This window comes from Haemorhous mexicanus, chromosome 1 (assembly GCF_027477595.1).
Source record: "Haemorhous mexicanus isolate bHaeMex1 chromosome 1, bHaeMex1.pri, whole genome shotgun sequence".
Taxonomy (NCBI): Eukaryota; Metazoa; Chordata; class Aves; order Passeriformes; family Fringillidae; genus Haemorhous; species Haemorhous mexicanus.
In genome coordinates this window covers 72,063,191-72,087,511 of record NC_082341.1, presented here as the reverse complement: position 1 = coordinate 72,087,511, position 24,321 = coordinate 72,063,191, and the positions used below count along the sequence as shown (strand labels likewise).

The 24,321-nt window shown below is 38.1% G+C and overlaps 1 protein-coding gene across 3 annotated transcripts in view; it reads left to right on the top strand.

The window, feature by feature from the left end:
• The window catches only part of GMDS (GDP-mannose 4,6-dehydratase), a 409,191-nt gene that overhangs the window by 8,227 nt on the left and 376,643 nt on the right, over positions 1-24,321 (top strand). The gene's annotated exons all lie outside the window — the stretch shown is intronic.

Below are 24,321 nucleotides of genomic sequence, written 5' to 3'. Positions count from 1 at the left end.
TGCTTTTTAGCCAAGTGAGCAAAATAAAAAGATTTTCTTCCTCTTTAATATTTTTGTCACCTCCTGCCTCCTTCATTGAACCCGCTGATTGTTTTTTCAGACCCTCAGCTAAGGAATTCCTTTGGGTCATATGTATGTGATCCGGAGGGTGCAGTTATGTCCAAATCTTTCAGTTAAGCAAAACCATACAAGGTGAGGTGAAAGAGTGGAATTCTCTCAAGTTTCCTGTTCCTGGAAGCCCTTAAGGCTTGTTCCTTTTGAGGGTGTTCTCAGGCTTTACGACCTAAATCCACAAGGAAGCTTGTAAAGCCTGCCAAACAAATTGATCTGAACTGGCTTATCTTTTGCACCTGTGCTTTTCACATGTGTTAAGCAACTGAACTTCCTTATATGCAACTTGAATGTTGTAACAATTTTAATTTAGTCACAAATACACGCAAATCAGTATACCCAAGGCAGGCTTCCTTCTTCAGGACTATTTCTTGTTAAAGTCTCATTATTTTCTTTTTTTTTTTTTTTAATGGGAAATATGAATTTTTCCTTGTAACTCAGTGTCATTTGACAGTAAGCAAAGTGTAAAAACACATCCATTGACTTTGAAATGTTTGCAGCTAGTTCAGTGATAAGTGCCATTAGGTACTGTGTACCCTGAGACAGCTCCAGTTTGATGAATAATGGTACATTTGCATTGTGCAGTCAAAGTTACTTGTGATATTGTCAGCTACTTCATTACAATGCTCAGCTAAGCACACTGGTTGAACAGGTATGTCAGCTGCAAAGAGGTGCTTGCCTTGGATGTGGAATGCCATAGATCTTGGCATTTTGCAAGGAGTATCCAAGTAGATAAACCAGCTTGTGCTGCATTTACCAAGCTTGAACACCTTTGAAATAACAGGAAAAATTATGCTTGTTCTAGAAAAATCTGGCTAACCACTAAGTATAGCAAGACATAATCAAATTTTAGGAAATGTTTCTGCAGGGCTTTGCTTCAGCTGTCACTTGACCATTTTACTGCTGTTTGAAAGTTCTTCTCAAAGAATTCCTACAGCCTGTGTGGTGAATTCTAATGCAGAAGGAAAAAATGATACTATGTTAAGTGTCAAGGTGAGTGCTTTTGCTGTAATGAGAAAATGCCTTGTTTCTGCTGCACATCTGACACCTGCACAGCTGTTAAAGAGGCGCCTCTTGGCTCTTGATTATGCCTCAGGTAAATGTTAACTGTTCCTGTGTATCCAGAGGCAACCTGAGGTAGCATGTCACCATGCTGTGAAGGAAGCCTTAAACCACCCAACCCCTGATTTAGAAAACAGTAGACAGGTTTTTTATTTGTTTTTTGACAGTTGACCAATTTTTTATTATCCTAGGATGTCTGAAGCTGTGCCAGAAGTACTTTGAAGACATTTACCACTTAATGAATGGCGATAAGCCTTTGCCAAAGTGTACAGATGGTATTTATGTCTTGCAGAAAATAAAAAACAAAGTCAAGAAGGAAATACTTCTGACTGCTCCTATACATCTTTTTTCCCCCCTTTTTTTTCTGAATTTTATGCTTCTAGTTTTATATGCTGCAGTCCCTTCTGACTGTTACTGTAAGTCTTACTGTGAACTTCTGCTGATGCTATTCTGGGACTGGGTAGCAATATCTGACTGTTTAGGTTACTATTTGTCAAATTACAGACGTGCTGTCAGGAGTGTGGTTTTTTTTGTTAAATTTTTTTTTTCCCTAGCATTTACTTGGTCCATGAGGAATCTCTTCAGGTGCATTAGCAATGGGTGGCTTCATCGGTGATGCTGGTGATGACCCGTAGCTTCCTCTTAATTGAGATTTCTCTGTTGAAAGGATAAGAAACAGACACCATATCTTTGGCTGCTGATTATCATCCTTGCTTTTTTTAGCACTGATATCCTCTCTAAGAGCATAAACATTACTGTGGAGCACGTTTGGTTTTGAAAGCTGAAATTTCTGGATATACTGTCTGAATTTCATACAACTAAATAATTGTGGTTTTGATGTCAGTGTAATTTTTTCCATGATTACACAGTAATAGTCTGTCAATGTATTCCTGCCAAAACTTGGCATGCTGTTTGCCTCTGAAGTGAAATTCTATTAAAATGCTACAAGATAAACAGTATGAAAGGGGTACAGATCTCTTCAAGCCTGCATGCAAAATCTGTCCCCTTCCATCTTTTAGGTGTCTCTTTGAGGTCTCTCTGCTCTATGGGAATGCTTAAAAAGGTGCAGCTGAGAAGCTGCTTTGTGGTGCTGATTAGACTGTTACTGGTCAAGCATTGCTCTGCTGAAGCCCAAGCCTGGTCTTAGTGAGCAGACCTTCACAGCCTCTTGACTAAGAAGTGGTTTTGTTCCCTTCAGCATTTGAAATGATGCTGGAAGGTGTTCCAGAATCTTGCTGGTCTTCGAAAAAGCAGTGGGGACTCTGTGGTTGTAGATGTGCAGGCTCAGTAAAAATGTAATTTTATTTTTGAAGGCAAAATAAAGTTGGAGAATTATTCTGATATGTGAAGGCAAGGAAGATACGAAGACTAAGAGTTAAACTTTGCTTTTGCCCTTGCTAGTCCACTTTAGGAAAACAGTCATACTTGCAGCTGATCTGAGACTGAAAAGTTGTAACTGTGTGGTTTTGTTTCAGGTGTTTAATTTCTTGTGGTTACCTGTAATACATTAAATGTTTCTATGTTCTTATTGCAGTACTTTATAGTTGAATATACAGTGTAACTATTTAAGTCCTTTTTCTGCATTTTTCAGTGAGAAGAGAATTTTTTACTAATTTGAGAGATTTTCAAGAATAATTTTTAATATTTTATACAAGAATAAAATAAGAATCTTAAGACTGTGTCTCCAAAATTACACTTGCTGTATTTTCATTGGTATTATCATGATGTTTTCATACTCTGTTTATGCTGGATCCCTGTTTAATAATGTCATGGAAGCCATCTTTGTAGAAATGCATTATTATGCTGCTAGTTTTGATTTGTGAAGCCTGGCTAGAATTTCAAATAATTTCATTACCTGTAGCTTTACTTGTTTAAACATTAGGAGAGATCATATTATTCTTAAAATTGGAGAGTAACTCCAATGGGGAAATACTGATTGCTAATTCCTTTTAGAGTGCAATTCAGCTTTGTCACACGCAAACTCTTGTTTTTCATCATATTCAAGGATCTCACATCTGTCTGCTGTCTTGATCAGTTAAAGACAGGTGCCACACAGACTTGGCAAATTGAAAGCAGATTCAAGACTACAGAAATTCCCAAATGATGCCATGGTTTTGATTTTGATAAATTGATAGAACTGCAAAATGATGGTTTCAGTTATTTTTAGAAGACATGAAGGTGTGTAAAGCAGGAAATAATAGTGTGCACATGTATTCGTAATACATTAACTGATGGGGAAGCTGTGTAACAAGTACCTGCAGTGGTGGACAAAGAGCTTACTCTTGATACTGATTATGTAGGCTGGGTTTCTCAGAAATACTTGGTGTGACTTCAGAATGTGACCGTGAACTTCCACTAATTAGTCGAATCCAATTCATTTCCTTTATACAAGCAGGTGTTGCTGGTGGTGGATTCTGTCATCTTAGCTGGGTACCTTCTTGCTTAACTGTTTCAACACCTGGGCAGGTTTTCTAGGCAGCTCTTTCAGTGAGTGAGACCCCAGGCTTTTCTAAGCAAATGCAGGTGCCTACTTAGGCTTATAGCACCTGGCTTCCCTATCTGCTCTGCTGAGTGTGTAAGGTTCTTAGGGTGACTTCCTGATGGGACTTACACGTTTATTGTCCTGAGCAGCACCTCATCTTGCAATGAGGAAGCATTTATTTTATAGAAGGCACTTTACAGGATTAACAAAGATGATAGAATTTGGTTACTGGAATTGTCTTCTGGTAATAAAAGCATATTGTGCAATAAATGTGTTTATATGCAACTAAAGATATGGGGTCTCAGTACTTTTACAGATACTGTAAGGTTGCTGCTTTGGAGTTAATCTGAAGAGGAATAGTGCTTCCAAATCCCTGCTTGCCTCCTGAGCATCAGCTGCACAGCCTCTCTGTTTCTGATCCTCTTTGTGTTTTGAGGGATTGACCAATGTGTTTAATTTTTCACTTTCTGATCTCAGTAATGTCTTATGTTGCTTTCATGTGTGTACTGTGACTTTGATGTTAAACCAAGTTTCCAGGCAGAAATTGAGTGGTTTTGCTTCCACACAGTTTTGGAGGGTTGGTTATTGCTTGATGGAGACTGTGGTACTTGGCTGTGTAAGTGACTGTCCATCTTCCCCTTGTAAAACCTCCCTGTGCTTACTCACAAATGTTGGCAGCTGCTGTATTGTCTCTGTGTGTTGAAGGACAGGATGGGGCCAGTCCATAGCTCTGGATGGTAAGAAAATTGAAAGAGTGATCAAAAGCCAATTAAGAGCAATTCTTTTGAGGGAAGTAAAAGCCCACATTCCTAGTGAGGGTCTGTGGTCTTGTGAGCCATTCAGTAAGCTGAGTAAAATGTCCCCAGTTTCATCCAGATCAGTTCTTGATGTTTCAGTGCTGGTGGTTTTGAAGAATTTTTTTTCCCCGATTGTTTTCACCAAGAAATAATTTGAACTTATGAGAGTGGTATTTGCTAATTATTTGACTTTGTGTGTGTTCAGCTTTCCTTCTGATATGTTTGGGGTTGAGGAAAAGATGAAGAAGGGGAAAGTTTGTAAATCTACACAAATTGTCAGATGTATTGCCTTTAAGTGTTTCGAGTTCCATGTGTTCTTTTGATTGTCTCAATAAGGAGGCTTTGTTTTAATGTGGGATAAAGAGAAAAAAAATGTAGGAAAGGCCAGGATGAAAAACTACTTTGTTTCTATCTTTACAGCAGGACTGTATTGCCTTTGTCTTTATGCTTATGGAGGAAACATAGCTCATAGTATATATGTGTGTGGGAATCAGACTGTTAAAATTCAGTGTTGAACTAAATTATTTTGTTATTGCAACTAAGAGACCTTACTGCTTTTTCATACCAAGGCAGTCAAGGGAGTTAGCCTTCTAAGCTAATGTGTAATGTTTTTTTGTAATTTAAACTTAATAGTAAAATAGAATAAAGTTCAGGGTGCTGGCAGTGCCTGAAGCATCAAAACACACTGTGAAGAAGTTTCTTTTGGGTTGTGGTCACATTCTGTTTAGGGTTTAACTCTGTTTTTTGTTTAAAAGAAGATGCTATTTTGTTGCAAGACCTTGAGTAATACGTCCCCTAAGATGTGTTTGAAATACTGCATTTTTTTCTGCTTGTTTGGGTCAGATGTGGATCTTGTGTCAGCATAAGTGGGGCTTTTAATTTTGTGTGTGCACAGGACTAATCATTGCTTATTTGGTTATGGATTGCTTGCTTGAAGACTCTCAAATGGTGCCTTTTGCAACATAAATCTGTTAATGCCGTTCTATGTTTAAGCGAAAGGTGGCCAAGTTACAAAGATCTATAGCTATGAAATGTGCATTAGCAGGCAGTTTCTTTGGAATGTCTTTAATTCTTGAAGAATGTATGCCAAAACAGAACATCACAAATTCTTATTTCTCTGTTTCTTGTGCTCTACCAAGTTTCTGTCTTGCAGTGTTTATCAAACTGTCTTTCAAGGTGTAGTCCTGTTTGGCCATGATTGTTTCCCAAAACAATTTGCAGATTCTGGATCTTACTATTTGAAGATCATTTATTAAAAAATAGTTGACTCTTGTGGTTCACCCATTGAAAGCAGAAATTGTGCTCCTGTGGATACTGGCTCAATAAGCTTGCCTCTACTGAAGGCCGTTTTTACAGCTGGGTGTTAAAGTCATGAAAACCAAACTGCTGACACAGCCTTAATCACAGGGCCACAAGTAGCACTTCTTTGTTTTTGTGTGACAGTTTCATTGGTACTATTAATAGCTGGTTTCTTACAGGTGTTCGTGTATAATAATTCTTACAAGACAACCCTTGGTAGGTTTTCGAATGAATCACGTTAATTCCAGGATTAATTTTTGAAGAGAGACCTTTTGACTCTTTTTTCCTTTTGAGGTTTTTGGTCATAAAAATCCATATGTTGAAAATGTTCATTATTTTTGATTTTTCAAGCGCAGCCCTGTGTTTGGGAGAAAAGCAGGGAGAAACTGGCTTGGTTGTGACAGTGGGCAGCCCCACTTTATCTGATGTTGTCAGTCTTGGAAAAAACATGGATCTCTGTTTTACTGCTCTGCCCTTGCTGCTGGGCTGGCAGGACAGTCTAGGAGGTGTAGCTGCAGCATTGCTGTCTTTGAGGAAATACCAGGTGGAGCAAAATAGTGAAGAAAAACTGGTATGCTTCTGTTTGAGACCCCAGCAAGGGGTCTGTATATAAACTGTGTGTAGGGGAAAGACTTTACTGCTGTTCTTGCTGGGTGTACATGGGGATGTCTCGTGCTTTTAGCAGAGCAGATGATGGAAGACAGAGTTCCCCTTGCAGAGCTTTCTGTTGCTCCCTTTTGGGTCTGGTGTGTGAGGTGGGCATGGGAGGACAAAGGAGTGACTGTACAGAAGGTGAATCTGGAACAGCTTAGGTGGCTATAGTCACTCTTCAGGCAGCTTGGAGAAACACCCTCTGTGGAGAGAACTGTAAAAGCTGCTGTTCCTCATACGGTTATCACTGAGCCTCATTTTACAGCAGCTGAGGGCTGGCACGCTGCCTCTACCAGGTAGTGCTGGTGAATGCAATAATACACCAGGACATAATTATCTTGACCTCTGGAGAAACTGAACTGAGAGTAATTTGTTTCAGAAGTGAACAATTTTCTGTGTGTGGCTCCTGGCGTCTATAAAGCAAACAAGTCAGTGTTCAACTCCAGTTATAACCTCTCTGGGACTGCTGTTGAAACATGGCTAGCAGACATGGTGTGGTGCTGATACACTTCTTTCTCCCTGGCCTCTACCTGAGCTTCTTGACATTTGGAAAATGCATATGAAGTTTATGTGCAATTGATTATGCTTTGATATGGATTTCAAAATGATTATCAGATACTGCAGTATGCATGTGTATATAGCTGCATCTTAAAACAGTTTAGGTCGTGAAGAACCTGATCTGGATTTAGCTGGAAGTTCTTATTTGGTTTTTAAGAGATTTTGTAGGAGGAATGGCTTAATTAGCAAGGAGACCAGCCTTGCAGAACTAACACTCCTAATGTTGCTATCTTGTTAATACATTTAGTCACACTTAGTTTGTTAGTTATGAGGTAAAAGGCTGACTAATCCAGTGGAAATGTTGGGGAGGTGGTGGGGGGACTAGAGATTGAGGAGGAGAAATTATAAAGGTAAAGGCTTCTGGTTCTCCTACCTCTAGTTTTGCTTGTTTCAATGGTCTGTCAGCCTTGCTGCTGTCAAGCCCAACCAAATGAAATCCTCAGCTCATGAGAGGTGTTTTTGCATCATCTGTGTCTAGGGCAGGAAATGGAAGATTGTGTGTTTAATGCTGAAGGTTGCTGATGAACTAGCAGAGTTCATTAGCAAGACCTAGGAAAAGATGAGGACTCCTAAAACTTGCTCCACCTGAAAACCTTTTGGGGGTTTGTTTGGCCTTCACATGTAGGTGACCTTGGTTGGCCACACAGGTGAACTGAGTGCTGGGAAAACAGCAGAAATGGATGAAATGGGCAGTGGGAATGGAGGATCAAGGTAGGATGGCCCCTTTCAGTGGCAGCATGCAAGAGTGAAACTGTGTGTTGTTCATGAACAAAAGAAGTATTTTTCAGGAAAGCTCGTTTACAGGTTGAAATAAGTGAATTGCTTTGTCTAGGTGTTTGCAGTATGCTGTGTATAAATTTGATACTCCTGAAGTAATGGTTAAAGGTGAAACATGACAAACTGCCTTAAGGTAAATATTGCTGCTCTGCATCAGCTGTTCTGGATTGGTATCATTAAATTCTGACTTGATTCCTTGATTGCTTTGTTACCATGGTTTGATCATCATTGTCAGTACTTTAGCTGTACCTGGCTGTTTTTAGGATTCCACTTTTAAGCTATTTCCTGTGAATTCCCATGGCAAAGTATGAACACTGGTGGCTGAGCTTTGTAGTGAGTGTCTTAGTAAGTAATGAGGTTTTGTATATACAGAAGGTGCTTTGTGTCACTTCCTTAACCACTTTCAAGAAGAGCTGCTGTTCCAGACAGCTGTGAGAGGACCTTGTTGGGTGTCCAAACCTCTTGAGAGTGGAGTTTTAATTGGAGTAAGTCTGGTCTATGCTCTTTCCTGCTTCACTGGAAACTCTTAAATGCAGTGAAGCATGAGATGGGCATGGAAACTTTTGCCAGTTTTCTTTGTGATGGGAAAATAAACTTTGTGTGTGTGAAGAATCAAGTGAGAAATTGTCATCAAAAGAGAGGGCCTAATGGCATAGGGAAAAGAAGAAAATCCCAAATCTGCATGCAGAGCACTGCTTGGAACAGGACTGGGGCACTGTTTCACATCTTTTCCTGCCAGGGACAGGAGGCTCGTGACCCAAAATTCCATAATGGCTATTCTCCATTTGTTGAACTTTATTTCATGTTGGTGTGAAAATTAACAGAGAGCACTCTCCATTTTTCAATCTTGATTTTTTTTTATTTTCCCCCTGCAGCATGATGCAGCACAGACACTCAGTGGAGGTTCTGCTCCTCTTCCCTGTAAGGCTGATGATGCAGTAGCACTGTACTGCTCTTCCCCTTCCCCACCTGCATGCAGGGCTGTGCTGCAGTGGCACAGCAAACTTTTGTGCCCGGAGGATGGAGACAGTGGGTCTGGCTGGGCTGCCTTGAAAAGGAAGATGTGTGTGAAGGAAATATCAAAGGGGAAGAGTTTTTTAATTAAGGGGCAAATCAGGTAATAACTTGATAACTTTCTTGGTACTTTGTATCCAATAAAGCCCCTAATCTTTCCCAGTCCTTAAGAAAGGATGCCGTGCACACAAACTTGGTCATAACAGACCTTATGTTTTTCAGGCCTCCTTATGGTTTTTTGTGACTTGAAAGAAATCACTTGCCGAGAGTCACTGTCTTTGCTTTGTTCATTCCTTGGTTTGAAAGCAGGCTTTTAAAGTGTGACTGCTCACCTCAGTCTGGCTGAAGACAATACCTGGATGAGTGCACCTCCCAACATGCTGCAAATGCATGGCTGTGCTTGCAGGAAAGATCTGGTCATGCCTAGACCTGAACCTTTTATCACATGTGAAAGGTTGTGTTTTTAAGCAGCAAGAAATGTTGTCCCTCCAGTATATAAGCTTTCTCCCCCTTTTTCATTAGATCTTTTTTCCCACTGTGTCTTTTCCAATTTGGACCTTGTCTGTTTTTTATGAAAATTAGCTGCCCACTTCCTGTGCTGTTAGGTTTTGGTTATTAGGGAACCTGTTGCCAGAAGCACTGTCATTGAGCAGCTGTGGCTGCCACCATTTCCCTGCTCCCACCCCTTTCCAAGCTCTCAGAGAAACTGATGGCTAACTTCACAGCTGTTGTCCACTTTTCAGTTGAGTGGGAAGGGAGGAAAACTCCTCAATGGGCAGTCTTCTCTCCAGATATGAAGTTGTGAAGTATGTGTCTTTCTAGACAGAGTTGCACTGTGTCACATCTGGAGTGCTATGCAGTGATGTAGTTCTGGGCAATGAGCAAAGCAATTAATGATTTTTCTATCTGTCCTACTCTGAGACTTGTGAAGTTGCCAGTTTATTCCCAGACTTGACTTTTTTGCATGCTTAAAAAAGACACAAAGTTAGCCAACAACAATTTGATTCTTTCTATTAACGATTTAGCATGTCCAGATGTGCAGAGATTTACATACTTCTTCCACCCATGAGGAGCTGTGGGACTATTGCATCTGAGTGTAGTTTCAGGAAGTGATAAGGTTTCTGTTCCAGCAGAAAATTGTACTTATCTTCTGGAAAGGACATTTCAAGTCATCTGCTGAATGTTACCTATGTAACTTTTGTATGTATCTTGTTCATCTGGATACAAAATATCCAGAAGGTTGCAGAAGGTATGTATTACTTTGGCCTAGTAGCAGCCTTTTTAAAAAAGTCTTGGACTCTGATGAAGAATAGAAAAAGTTCTGGTTTTTGGGCAAAAAGTATATTCACATTCACTGTGGGTATTGTAGAAAATGCGTGTTTTAAAGATTCAAGCTATGTTGTCTTGACAAAGAGAGAACTTAAATTTCATTCTTTATTTAAAAGATGGAAATTCTTGTGAGTAGGATGAAATCCTTGTGTTCTTACATATTCTTGGATGATTTTCAGTTTTCTTAGGTGTTCAATTGCTTCATGGGTTATAGCACTGGCATCTGGATTTTTAGATTCCTCATGTGAACTGAGCTACTTTTCTGTTCCTCCTCAGTTTCTCGGTGAGGAGGGTTTGCTTATGGATAACTGGCATGGAAACTGGGAGTGGAGAAAACAAATAAAGTAGTATTTTATATTTTGAATAGTCTAAAAGGAACTGCTGGAATGTGTGTCTTGTTTGTTGACAGGAGTTTAGTTGTTGCTTTTTGTATATTCTATGTTTTAAATACAGTTTTGCACTAAATCAGCTTGAATTGCTGATATCTGAACTGATAGTTCAGGGAAAAAAGAAATGCTAACACAGATTATATTTGGCAACACAGTGTGGTGTTCCTGCAGAGCATTGGGGATCTTCTTTAGGGTTCTGCTACCACCATGATTGGTGAGTTTGGTAGCACTGTTTCCTAGAAACTTCCTGCTATGACTGTCCCATTTTGCCTTCTCTGTTTCTTGCTGGGCTTTTTCAGTGCATCCTAAAATTTCCTACGTTGATTTTCTGTTTCATAACGTCAATCCAAGTGAACTAACTATGAGGGAAAACAGTGTGAAGAAGACAGAGGATGTTTTACAGTGGTGCATAATCTTTGTGCCACTTTAGGGTGAAGCAAGTGATTTGGAGCATGGTCTCAAAGGTTTTTTTGGGACAAGAGATTTTGCCTCTGATTTGGCTGTATTCTTAAACTCTCACATAAGTATGCTCATGCAGACAAATAGGGACTTTGTGGTCTTGGTTGTCAGACTCCTGAAAAGGCTTTCTCTCCATGTTGACTGTGTTCCAGTCCTTATAACCTTTTTCTTCTATGAGACTCACTCAGCATCTTTGTGGGTCTGAAGTATTTTCTAGACTATCAGAGCTAAAGCTTGACTGAATTTCTCTTCCTCACTAAGCTGTGATGAGACTGGGAAACAGAAGTGAAACCTAAGAGCATCTCTTCTGGTTCTTGGTAGTTTGGGTCAGAAGGCAGAACTGTGCTGTAATCTATATGAGGGCTGTTGGAAATAGATCAGTGTTATGTAGAAGAGAAATGGGGACTCCTAGTTTTGAAGTAAAACTGAGGCAGAAGTCATCTGCTGAAGTAGATGGCTAAAACTCCTCCAAGGATCTAGTTAAACAGGAGGCTGGGCAAAGAGCTAGGTTCTGAATGTTGGCTAAGTCGAGATGGCAGTCTGGGAGAGAGGGCAGAGAACAGCTGTCACGAGGACCTGAGCAGATGAGTTGGCAGAGCAGTGAAACTAGGAAGAATTCAGGACCCTTTCTGTGGTTCTCATGAAATCTGTAAAGTATGTGGAGAAGCAAAAGGTAATTTTTTGGTCTTTTAGAGGAAATTACCTGCAGGATGCTGATTTTGGTGTCAAAAGTGTGGAGTTTTATGTTTGAAGTGAGTTAGGGTTTTGTTGCAATTTGTATTTGACAGTATAAGGACTCCTTGCTGGTTGTTAGTTTGAAAACAAACCCCTCAAGTTCTATATAGCTTGTCACTGTGGAGACAGGTAAGTATGTCTCTATCAAATGACTAGCCCATGTCATTTAAATGTTTAAATTCATCCTTTAAATATCTTTGATATGCTCTGACTGACTGATGCTCTGTTTTGATTGAAGTTTAAATTGGAGCAGCATTCCTTCCATCAAGATATTGCCTGGGCTGTTCATATGACTTTTTAGTTTCTCAATAACAGCTTTGTGACTTTTTTCTTTTTATTGTTAACAAACAATTCCTTATTGCTATTCCTGAACTATTTAAAAAACGAAGCAGACGTTGTTTATCACAGTTCAAGTATAAAGGCTCCAAAAGTACCACATGTGCTACAGTGATAACCTTCCTTCAGTTCTGTATAAGAGTATTCTGCCAAATGCAGTCTTTGTGCTGTACTACAATGACTGACATCTTGTATGCTGGGGTTCTTGGTGCTAACCTTTTCAGTTTGGAACAAAAATAGGTCAGAAATATTTGGTTTCTTTCAATTGTAATAAATGGCTATGCTTTCTGAGTATCTTCTCTTGATACCTTTGAATTCTGAGAATGCAAAATCACTGTTTCCTACATATTGTAAACATGGAGGAAGGCAAGTCTCCAGTATTGATGTAATTAAATCTGAAAGTGACTCTTAGAATGCTAGATAAATCAAAACAGTGAGTGCCTGTTCATTAACTATTTAAAGCAACTTGTGCATAATTATCAAAAGACAAAATATTCTGTGCAAAATAAGGTACCTACAAAGTACCTTATGCTGTATACGCTGCTGCTTATGGGGTGTGGTAGCCAGTTTCAGTCCTCTAATCACTGTCTACCCTTTTCGCATGTGAGAGAGGAAAAGGTGTCGAAGAACCACATGAGAAACACAGCCTGAAGCAGCTGGGAGTGCTTTGACTATAGAGGGTGCTGGGGCCACTGTACTTGGTGCTAGTGTTGGATGAGGAGCTGAGAAAAGGACAGTGCAATTCTTTTTCTCTGACTCCAAAACTCAAGGACCCTCTTTTCTGGCAGTCTCCAATAAGGTACACTTCTTCCTCTGTAAAGTGGATGTTGAATCTAGCTAAGGCTTGCTTGCTAGACAGGCTCAGCTTGCCTGTCTTTGTTCTCATCCTTTCAGCAATGAGGGAGGTATGAAATGCATTTTGGTCCATGCATTCTATTCTTTCTTTCTTTCGTCATTTGAGTAAAGAAATCATAGCCTTTGTCCAGCTTCCTTGGAGAGCCTTGGTCAGCGAGACAGTCGCGGTTTGGGGGCAGTGATCTACAGGGTCTTTCTCCCTTGCATGGCATCTTCTGGGTTCTGTTTCCTGTGAGACTGTGGTGTGTGCTGTTATTTGGGTTGCAAGTGCAATGTTTTGCTCTAGAGCACTAAAAGACAAATGACCCTGTCTGGAAACTCACCCTGCCAGAAGTGGATAGAGCTGTGCTGTTCTGGGTACTGGGCCCATGTCAAGTGGGAGGATGGAGGGAACCTGCAGGGATCAATCTCAATGAAGTGTGAGGTGTGGACCCACAAATATGTCCAACTTTCAGTCGAAACATTGAGCTGACATCTTTGTAACAAAACAAAAATCTACTTTTTCAGTTGAAATTGACATTTGAGGTGACCATTGCTTATTTCACTGTAACTGTGTGCAGATGGAGATGGGGATTTGAATCCCTCTCGACAATCACTGCAAGCTGACAAATGTGAAATAGAGAACTCAAGCTAATCAAAAAGGTGTCAGTCAAAAATGATCTTGTTTTAAATGAGTACAGATTTTAGCCACACAAATTTTTGAGGGCTCTGGGCTGCTACAGGCATTTCTAATCTAAGTGAAATGAGGTGTGTGTACAGGTGTCTAATCAGTTTTGATACTGTTCAGAAACTTCTTGTAGATTTATTATGTTGAGCCAAGTGACTGCAATATGTTGAGTGTGAGTTAGACTTTCTGAAACCACAGAAAATGCCTTTGCTCTAAATCTTGATTCTCAGTTTAAGACTGAGATTGAAAACTCTCCCCTGAACTAATAAACCTGAACAGCTTTTTTATAGGAAATGATCTCAGTGCTTTAATTGTAATTAAGATGACATCTTTAATACCAAAACTTATGCACATGTTAAAGTTACTGATTATTTTTCACTTTTAGTAGGAGTCAAAATTCTAGCTATTTAGATTTATAGCAAGTCTTTTTTTTTTTTTTTTTTTTGTGGGGAGGGAGCTTCATATAAAGGCTTTCTTAATTCAGATCTTAAGTGATTCTTACACACATGGTATATGTAGAATGAGCTGTGTGTTACTGCTCCTTCAACAATACTCCATTTTCCCCATGAATGTTACAGAATTCTTGTCAAAATGGAACATCAATAAAGGCGATTAATCTGCTTAAGTGTGAAAACTTAGTTGAGTTAAAAAGGAATAAGAATAGAAAATATTACCAGGTGGTTACCTTTTGTAACAGTAGCAATGTCTTTGGGCTAATGGAAAACTAGCTGTTTTCAGTTTCTTTCCAGCTGAAATACTAGTAGTTTCCAACAGTTAAGGATGTTCCTGTTAGCATGGTAACTTGCACCAGATATGAATGTGGTGCTCTAAGTACAAGAGCTCTTTGCAGAAGAGCTGCATCTGCAGTAAAAGGATCATCCCTGGTCTTCCCTGCCTTTCTTCAAAGTTCTTTGAACTTCTCAGAACTTCTGTCTTCATTATTTTTCTTTGCCCTTCTTTTACATCAGGTCATCTCCACTGTTCTCTGCCTTTCTTTTCTTCCATTCTTCCCTTTGAGAGAAAGGTTTGAGAAAGGTTTTTCTCCCTTCTTTGCCCATTTTTTTCCCTTCTTTGTTCTTCTCTGCTCTTCTTCCTTGCTCTTTTCTGCCTTTTTTTAGCAATATTGAGACAATTGTGAGCGTGGGTTGTTTGAGGTTTTGTGGGCTTATTTTTGTGGTTTTTTTTTTTTTCTTTTTGCTTAACAAAGAATTCTGGCTTTATTAAAAACAACCAAAAAACTTTTAACTTTCTCTGGTGGACTTTTCTTCTAGCTGTTGCTGAAACTGGTGTGCCCCTGGCTCGTTAGGCTGCGCAGCTGAGGCTGCCGCGCTCACCGGAAAGCAGGACATTTATGATTGAGTTCCTGTTATTGACTGGCTCTGGAGAAAAATGCCAGATTCCATCAGACAATATAGTAGGTGCACTGTGGGAGACTTTTGTGAATGCTGTTGTGATGCTTTTTTAGAATGGGGGGTTTTTTAAATTTTGTTTTTAGGGTTATTTTCTCAACAATTTTTTTTTTTCCAGGCTCTTAAGCAAGTTTTGCAAGCAGTTCAGAGAATGACCAACTTTGTCCAGAGGAGCCTGAGTAATGTGGCACAGGAAAAGCATTTGCAAATCTTTTTTGCAATTGTATTTTGAACATGTCAGCTCTCATCCTTTTTTATACACTGAAGATGTGTGTGTCAGACAAGTGGTTCTTAGTTGTTTGGGCTTGGTTTTGGTAATACTGGTGCACTTGTAAAAAGCGTGGTCTGCAGTATAATCAAAATGGAGTGTAAAAGCAAAGTACATTTGCTGCAGGTTTGTGACATTAATTTGCTTGCCACAGTTTATAGGAATGATTTAAACACTTGAAGATGGGCAAAACCACATTTATATTAACTGTAAAGATAAAATCTGTGGCTTTTCAGAAAGTGTTGAAGGCTTCCTTCACTCAAATACTTTCCCATCATGCACAAAGGCTTTAATTTGTCTTTGAGCGCTACTTTGAAATCCCTTAGAGCTGGAATTGTTCCTGAGTGGACTAAAATATCGTTCATTCAAAGGGTTTTCCATGTGAGAAAAATGTGTAGTTATGGTGAACTAGGACTTTTGTTATGGGCAACAGTGTCTCAGTTAATGGACTTGCTTTCTTCCAAATATAAATGCCAACAGGTTTTCTGTGTGTCTGTACCTTACTTTTTCCTTATCCACCCAGGGGTTATTTGGGAGATAAATTGGAATATCTGTTCCTTAAAATCGGGGTTGCCAGGGGCCCTTGGTTTTTAAGTCAGTTAATTATTTTTGTTTGCTTCTGATGGTTTTTCTATACCATTCAGTCCTTTAGAAAATAATTTAATTTTAAATGCCTACACATTATGGAACATGCTGACTATTAAATATAATAGGTTAAAATATAGGTTAATATAATATTTAAATAATAATTTAAACCTATTAAATATAATAGGTTTAAATATAGGTTAAACATATAGGTTGTGTGGTCCTTTTGGTATTACTTCTCTTAACCAGGAGAATATTACTCTTTTTGAAGTATACATATATATGCATATATGGTTTTATTTATTCTTCTTAGAATTATGAGTTAATAGTCCTTTGCTTGTTTACTGCATTGGTGATATTTTCCTGTGACTGGGGTCAACCAGTACTCAATTAAAATGCCTGAAGCACCAGCAGCTGGATACCTTTCTACTTAAAGCAGTTTTAACTCTCCTGGGGGAGAGGAGTGAAGATGGGATTTTCAGCTTGGGAGCTGGGCTACAACCAAAAACAACAGAAAGGGAAGGTACCACCCATCAGGCAATCATCAGTGGTTTGAAATGAGATAAGCAGAGGCTTCTTTCATGGCTTGCTTCCTTTCTCTGCACCTTTTAAAGGTGTTCAGAATGGAAACCTTCCTGCCATTAAGTGCAAGATTATCTCTAGTTTTGTTTTGTAGATTAGAAAGTTAAGTTTTGTTCCAGAATTTCAATTTAGAGCTGCTTTCAGCTTTGTATGAGCTATTATTCAATTTTACAAGTGGAATAAATTCAAGTGAAGTAAATATTCTCTGTGCACCTGCTGAAGAAGCTGCTGTTGTGGAAAGTTCTCAATAAAATTCTAGGTGTCTAGCTAGCAGCTTCCTCCAGGTTTTTTTAGGATTTCTAGCCTTTCAAATAATGTCCTGCTTTAATTTTTGCAAACTTGAGTCTGGTAGTGCAACTAATTTCCAAGAGCTTTAGTTACATAGAAACACTTGTTTATACATTAAACAAGTGTTAAACAATGTATATACATTTAAATTGCATTAAAATTATGACAGACAAAAAACCTCTACTAAAAATCTGTCTGCTTTGGCTAGAAGGTTAGAAGTAGCACATAGGTTTTCTATTATTCAAAAATATTTTGTTCTTATTTTTCTTTTATTCTTCTGAGAGATAAAGTATGCATGTTTGAGGGAGAGGAATTAAGGCAGTAAATGATTTGTTTTTTCCTTTGTGCAGGTCAATTAATTTACCTTAACTAGACACTGCACTCTAATTAGCAGTGTCCTACAGCCAGCAGCGGGCAAGAGTTAGAACTAGCTAGTTATTCAAGCAGATTAGTCTTCAAAGCTGGATATTCACACCAGAGCTGTGAAGAATATCTTTACAGGAACAGAAGAGTATCTTTTTTTCCCCTTTCCACTCCTTTTTTTTTTTCCCCCCTTGGAAATAGTAATTTCTCACTCAAAAGAGGCAAACACAACCTGGAGATAAGCTACCCCAGTTTGAAGAGCTCCTGGTGGCATTGCTACACTAACTCAAAATGAGTTTTTTAATGGTGAGTGTCTGATACTCCTAATGGTATTTTTGTTCAGAGTTTTTTTTAATGATTTCCAAGTATACAGCAAAAGGAAGCAAAATTGGGGCTTTGACCACCTGTTCAGTCTTATGAGGGCAGGCTGTAGATTCAAGTGGTTGGGTAACACTTTGCTCAAGTAAGAAGAGAGAGGTTAAGTCATTATAATGAGCATATAATTCATAATGACAGTAGTATTTTAGGGTAAAGGTTTTAATATAAATATGCATATCTTTAAAAAAAAGTATGCATAGCTTCTTTTTGCTTTTTTGGAAGAGCTTTGTTAAATAAAAATGCTTTGATTTAAAGAACTACCTTAGCTAAGACCATTGACTGAAGTGTTGAAAGTCACTTTACCAAGACTGGGAATGTACAACACCCAAAGTTCATGGGTCAGTTTACCGGAGCTATGAAATCAGAAATATAATAGCAGGGCTACTGAATTATTAATAACTTCACTCCCCTGGGGGGGAAAAACCCTGTTGAATTCCTGATTGTTATTTACAAACCTGAAAATTGTATTATTTTTCTTAATCTTGCTATATTGCTAAAAGCAGAGAAACTTGCTATGGAAAATTTGTGAAATGTCCTGGAAAATGTCACCAATGCTAGAAAGCATTTTTTGAAAGGTAAGTTAAAAGTGATTTTAGGTTTGAGTCTCACAGTCTCAATAAGAAGCTGTAGCTTCAAGACTTGCCAAGGTGTATTTTAGTGTGAATAACTATTAGTTTAGAAAACTGAAAACTGTTCTGTTGTCTGAAAGCAGCACCCATTTAAAAATGAGACCTTCTAATTCCACTTGAAAGTATTGGTTTTCTCATAGTAAAGGATTGGTGTAGCAGAACAAGGGAATATTGATGAATACAGAGAAAAATATTGTTGTGTAAAAGTTGTGATAGGAGACTAATTCTCAGTTTGTTTCCCTTAGTGAGGTTCCTTGCCTCCCACAGTAGGGAACATTTCCTGAGATTTGATTTGGGTCACAACCATTCATCAGACCAACTCACAGCCTTTAATCTAGAAATTGAAAAGGGGAATTTGAGGACTTTGTTATTTTATTTGCTTTGATAGTAAGGCTTTTAAATAATTTTAGTAAGATAAAATATAAAATACTCTTTAGAATGGTATTAAAATAGAGAAAGCATGTAATTCGTTGGGTGTATTGTAAAGACTTGTAAATTACAGCAAGTTGGATCCAGAGATTTAATTTAGCCTCATATTTTCTGGAAGTGCTGGCTGTGTGGACTGATTTTCTTTTGTGAGTTGTTAGCAAGTGTTCATAGAGGAACTTGTAGATAACTTCTAGGTGCAAAATGTGTCTTATATCAGCTCATGAAGATAAAATGATGGATATTTAGAATATGATCAAGCATCAGATGAACAGCCTATTTTTGTTGCCTTGCCACTGTTGAGTGTTATTTTTCCAGCCTTGCTTGGGAATGCAAGTTTTGCTATGCTGGTTATTGTTGTCTGATTGGTTTCTATTTATTTTGCTTGCAATTGATATTATATGAATAGGTCAAGACAGCCCAGGCTGTAGCTGATAAATTAATTTATTTTAGAAGCTTTGAAGGAATATAAATGGCAAGCTTTTAATTAGACAAAGCAGAGGACAGGATCCTGATGAATTTATATAAATAATACTTAAAAACTGGCTCATGTCTTGTAAGTTGAAAATTTTTTTCTGATTTAAATTTCATACCATAATTAAATACTGCTTTGACTAGTTATGTTAGAAAGTCTTGAACCTCATTGCATAAGGTAAGCTAAATAAGTTTTGGTTTTATTGAAATAATATTGAATTCTTGTGTTGAAATCATGTCCTGAAAGGAGTTATTGATAGCATTTTGTAAAATACAGTGCCAAAGGATAAAGGGTTTTGAAAAGCAGATGGTAGTTTCACAGTAAAGCTGACTTGTGTGTGTTGAAAGGAAAACAAACTTACAGAATGAAAAAGGCTTCTACAGTCTAATGGGTTTTTTACTGTTTTTGTATGCAAGATTTCTTTTGTGTTTTTCCCCTGAGGTTTCTAACAAGTTGTGTATTTTTCACTATAATGGAATGATAAATGGAGTGATGCTGCATTATTTGGTTTCTCCCATCTTTTTTTCATTTTGCTTTATCCCAGAGGTCTGTTTTCAACTTGGAAACACTTTTTGCTGAGTTGAGGACATATTGAGTGCACCATTTGCAGTTTACAGATGTTGAAAGGTTCCAGTTAGCATGAAAAATGGTTGGGGGATAGAGGCTACCTTTGGAAATCCTAGAGCATCAGGTGTCTAGCCTTTTTCTTCTATGTTTTTGTCTCTCCTCTTGCCTGTGTGTGTATGTGACAAATTATGGAATGACAGCTCTGTCCTTTCCTAGTGGATGAGTCCTCTGAGCAGCAGAACTGCTGCGAGTAGTGAACAGCATCAACAGTTCTCTGGATTTAACCACATTTCTTGACTAGGTTATCATACCACTGTGTGGCATCACCTGGTTCATGCATCTTTATGTAATAAATTGGTCTTTGGAATTCTTTCACAGTTTCACCTTTCTCTTTTACTCACTCAGTCTGGGAAAAATTTGGCATTGTGAGCATCTTCATTTATCTTCCTTAATTTGTTACCCTTCTCTACAGGGGCATGCCTTCCCTGCCACAAGGCCCCACAGGATGGGGGCTCTAAGCAGTTGCTCTAAGCAGTTAAGCTTACTTGTTTAAAGCTATTTTCTCTTGTGAGTTACTGACTTGTTTAAAGCTATTTTCTCTTGCTAACTGAGTAGCAGTTTCTGTGGTAACAGGTAGTCCAAAGTTAAAACAGTGAAAGTGGTGTTTTATCTTTCAAGTGTTTGAAGAGATTTGTGGTCTTAAAGTGAGAACACTTAGAATAAACCTATGGTAGTCAGATATTCTCTGTGCTTAACAGGCAAATGTGGTGTGATTAAAAAAAAAAGCTTTTTTCTCATATGCAACAATTTTGTTTAATAGACCTTGATCTTCAGCACTGTTATCACCCTTCCATATGCTTACATTTACAGGCTTTAAAATAAAATCTTATCACAATAGTGGGTGTGAAAATCTAAGACTGCTGTTTGTACTGTGCCTGTTGTGTTGAAAATCTGGGTTCAGCACCTTCCCTTGGTTTGGCAGCACGTCCATGCGGGAATGCTTCTTCTATAAGCCTGGGAAATTTCTGTGAGCTATGGGAATGAAGAGCCTGTGACAGCAAGGAATTTTGAGGCTTCAAGTGGGTTGTGTTGGCTGACTGTCATCAGGAAGGAGGGAGCTTTTGCGAGTCAGCAAGGTCAATTTGTTCACAGATCTATGCAAAAGAAAGGTATAATTATTTGGGAAGATCTGTACAGAAGAAGTATAGAATTGTATCTTAGATAGGCAGCACTGCAATAAATACTTTTTTAAAATTTTTTCGTGATCGTTGAGGTCTTTAGCTGGTAGTCTGAAAAGACAAGATCCTAGACCTGCTTGAGTGCAGTTGCTCCGTTTAGCCTTCGACTGCTGTCACAGCATCTTCCTCTGAGAAAGTTCACCTAAGAAGTGCCCCCCTTAAAATCACAGTAACATCTTTCACAGTTTCTCATTACTCTGTAATTACATGTGCACTAGGGCTTGGGTTGGAACAGAGCATAACAGCGAATCAACCTTGATTAAACCAGAAGGGATGATGCGGGTGGTAGCATCCTCTCTATTTTTATGCTTAAATCCACTTGCTTGTGTTGGGATATAACTTGTATCCAAAGTGAAATTTGTCAGCTTCTGGCTGCTGGAGTGGGGCAATCCACTTTAAAGTTAATATAATCAACTTGCTTAAGAATCAGTTCTCTCTTTTTTTATTTTTCCTGTATTTTTCCTTTTGGGGCATCTAAAATTGTAATATATTTACTTCTTGTCTGCTCAGTGAAACCCACAGTTTGGTCCTCATCTCTCTGACAAATGAACCTCTGAAACAAATTTTCAGCTAATCATCCAAATTGTTTTTCTTGCACTAGTTGCTCAGATTAAACAAGTTTACTGGTTGTCTGTAAAGACCATATACAAATGCTCCCCCAAAGTCTGGGAGTGGCTAACACCTGAAGCAAAAGCCCATTTTTGGGCTCAGCACTATTTTTCTTAGTAAAAATTCTCCCTAGTGTATACCCATGAAAAGTTTGATTTACCTGGAATTTTTCTTGTAAAAGCTTTTCAGAAGAGTCCTAACTAGCTCAAGAGTCAGGCTGTTTCTAGACCAAGTAATAATCATAGTAGTTTTAGAGAGACACCATGACAAATGGTAATCTTGCACTGAATCAGGAGATAATTTTATAATTTTTAAAATATCAAGGTTTTTTCTGCATGAATACAATAGCCACTTTAGCTACACTATTGTCTCTGGAAGCTGTGGGCTGCTTCAATTAAGAGAACTTTTTTCCTATGCAATTATCTTTGTCAGAAAATGCAATTGCTTGGTATTCTTTCCTGATCTAGCTCCTATCAAATATAGGAAGTTGTTGGACAGACCTTTTTTAACTGAATTTTCTAAACCATTTTGTTTTGTTGGGGGTTTTTCTGTTGTTTTGGGGTTTTTTTACAGTAAAATGCTTCTGGAGTTAGACTATGAAAATGGCCGTATTAAAAATACTTTTGAATAATATCTGATACATGCATGAGAATATAAACTCCTGCTAGTATAAATAAATACTAAAAAATAAACAGAACAACAAATATAATTATTCTGATGGAACAGAACAGTTCTCTTGTAACTGGCTTATAGGCTTTATTTCTAGCAGCTAAGAACACTTTAGACCTTGGAAAGCTCTTCCAGTATGATCCATATCTGTGGCCAGAATTATGTCATTCTTTGAGTGGTGTTTTTCGTTCCTACCACAAAGATCCCCTGAAATTTGCTATTTTTAACAATCCTTAGCATGTTTGTTGTGCTGTGTCTTAAAGAAACTCATCTGGTAGCCAGCAAAGGAACAGACACTGCATAAAGCTTTACCCAAGTATGGTCTTAATAATAAAATGGCTAGTTTACATGCCATATGTAGTTTTAGAAACATTTAAGATGCTTTTAAAGTAATTACATTTTTTGACAGCTCCCTTGTGGGGAGATTTCACTTTGCTAAAATGTATCCTGCCATTCACATTTTATAAAACAGCTTGTCTCTAGTTTGAGCTTTGTGTTATCAGATTTATTGGCAAAACAATTTTATGAAGACAAAACTTGTAATAAATGTGGTGAATTACTTGCTTCTTAAATTTACTGACTTGGGACTGCACCACAGCTCCCTTGCTGAGTACTTATATGTCAGTTGTAGTGGGATAATCTGCTAAAGGGAAAATTAGTTTCTGGATTCCTGTATTCCTTACTGTAGAATAATAATACTTTTCAGTGTTAATATGCTCCAGTTGAAAATAATGTGTGTGCTAATATATCTGGCTTCTTGAAAATTACACTTGGAGAGTAGAAATTAAAAAATATTTCTTCCTTTTCCTTAAACTTTGCATAAATTTGATACGTACATTAAAATTAAAAATAAGTGATATAAAAAACTTAAAGGAGCTTCTAAAAGCCATAATAATAAAATTTTATGTGAAAGTTGAACTGCAATCATGTCATGATCTAGAGCTGCTGGATTATCTTCACTTTGATGGAGAAGTCAGTAAACTACTTTGGTTCTATACTTAATGTTATTTTTCTGAAGCATAGACTTGAAGCATCAGTTGTGGTGTGTTATATTCTTACTTCTGTGCTTTCAGAAAAGCCCAGAAATGCACAAACAGATGTGTAGCTTCCCCCTGCTCCCCTGAGTTTAGTGGCTTGATTGTTCATCGTCTTGATGAGATGGCTTAATTTAGGAAATGCAATTATCAACTGAATTATATTGCTGTGGGATCGTACAGTTCAAAATAGTTTCAGACTGTAGGTTCCTTGGGTTTTAATTTCAATAAAAAAGAAAAAAAAATCGAAATTATTCTGACAATGACAGTAGCTTTTATCTGTTAACTGTTAGCCTTGTGTTGCCTGTACCCCTCTGCAGCTTTGGAGAAGTCAGGGTTAAAAGCACAGCCACGGGAATTGCTGCTTTTCAGGTAATCCTTTGGCAAGCAATGCCTTCTTTTTTCCTTATTTAACCCTTCAAAGCGGAGAGTTCATTTTCTCAACCCAAGTGCAAATGCATGCTGGTATTAACATGTCACCCTTGAGGTAACCCCAGCTGCTGCCAGCGGAGTGTTAAAATCCAGACCTGTTTTAGCATTGCAGAGAATTGTCCAGTTTGAAGTGCTCTTCATGAAACCATGACTTTGGATCAAAAGGGTTCTTGGAAAAATCTCAGTTCTAGAGCAGAATTAAGATTTTTAGACAATATATATAAAATAGTTAACAACACAATAAATTTATTGGGATAAATATTTATGTAGCTGTGAACAGCTGAAGCCTAGAATACAGGCTTATGTGTTTTTACATGAAACAATTAAACTTACTGTTGCTGTTGAAAGGAAAACAAATAGTTGGTTTGTACTTACAGGTTTAGTTTCATGAGTAAACTACTGTGTGAGTTTGAAAAATTTTAGATAAAAGAAGTTTCTGGCATATGTGTTCTTTAATTGAAATCCAAAAAGCATTCTCTCTCTTTAAATTGGATGTCTAGACAGGGGAGGTGCATTTCCTTTTATTGAAGAGAGTTTAATATTTTCTAAATGTTGCAGGCAGTTGAGATGTGAATCAGCTGTTTTACAAAAGTTTAACAGGCTTTTTTGTGTTGCATACTTAATGGTGTGCAGAAACCCTGTGTGTGTGTGTGAACCTTTTCTTTCTGAGCAATAGTGCCCAGTTATGGATCTTAAAACAAATTTCTCACTTTTTGTGAAAGCAGCCTGTGACTTGCTTTCACAATGCCTGCTTGTGACTTGCTTTTAGGAAGTGCTGATATATTTTGCATGAAGATGTTTAAACATAATTCTATTTTTTGGTGATGGTTATGCAGAAGGATGAGTAT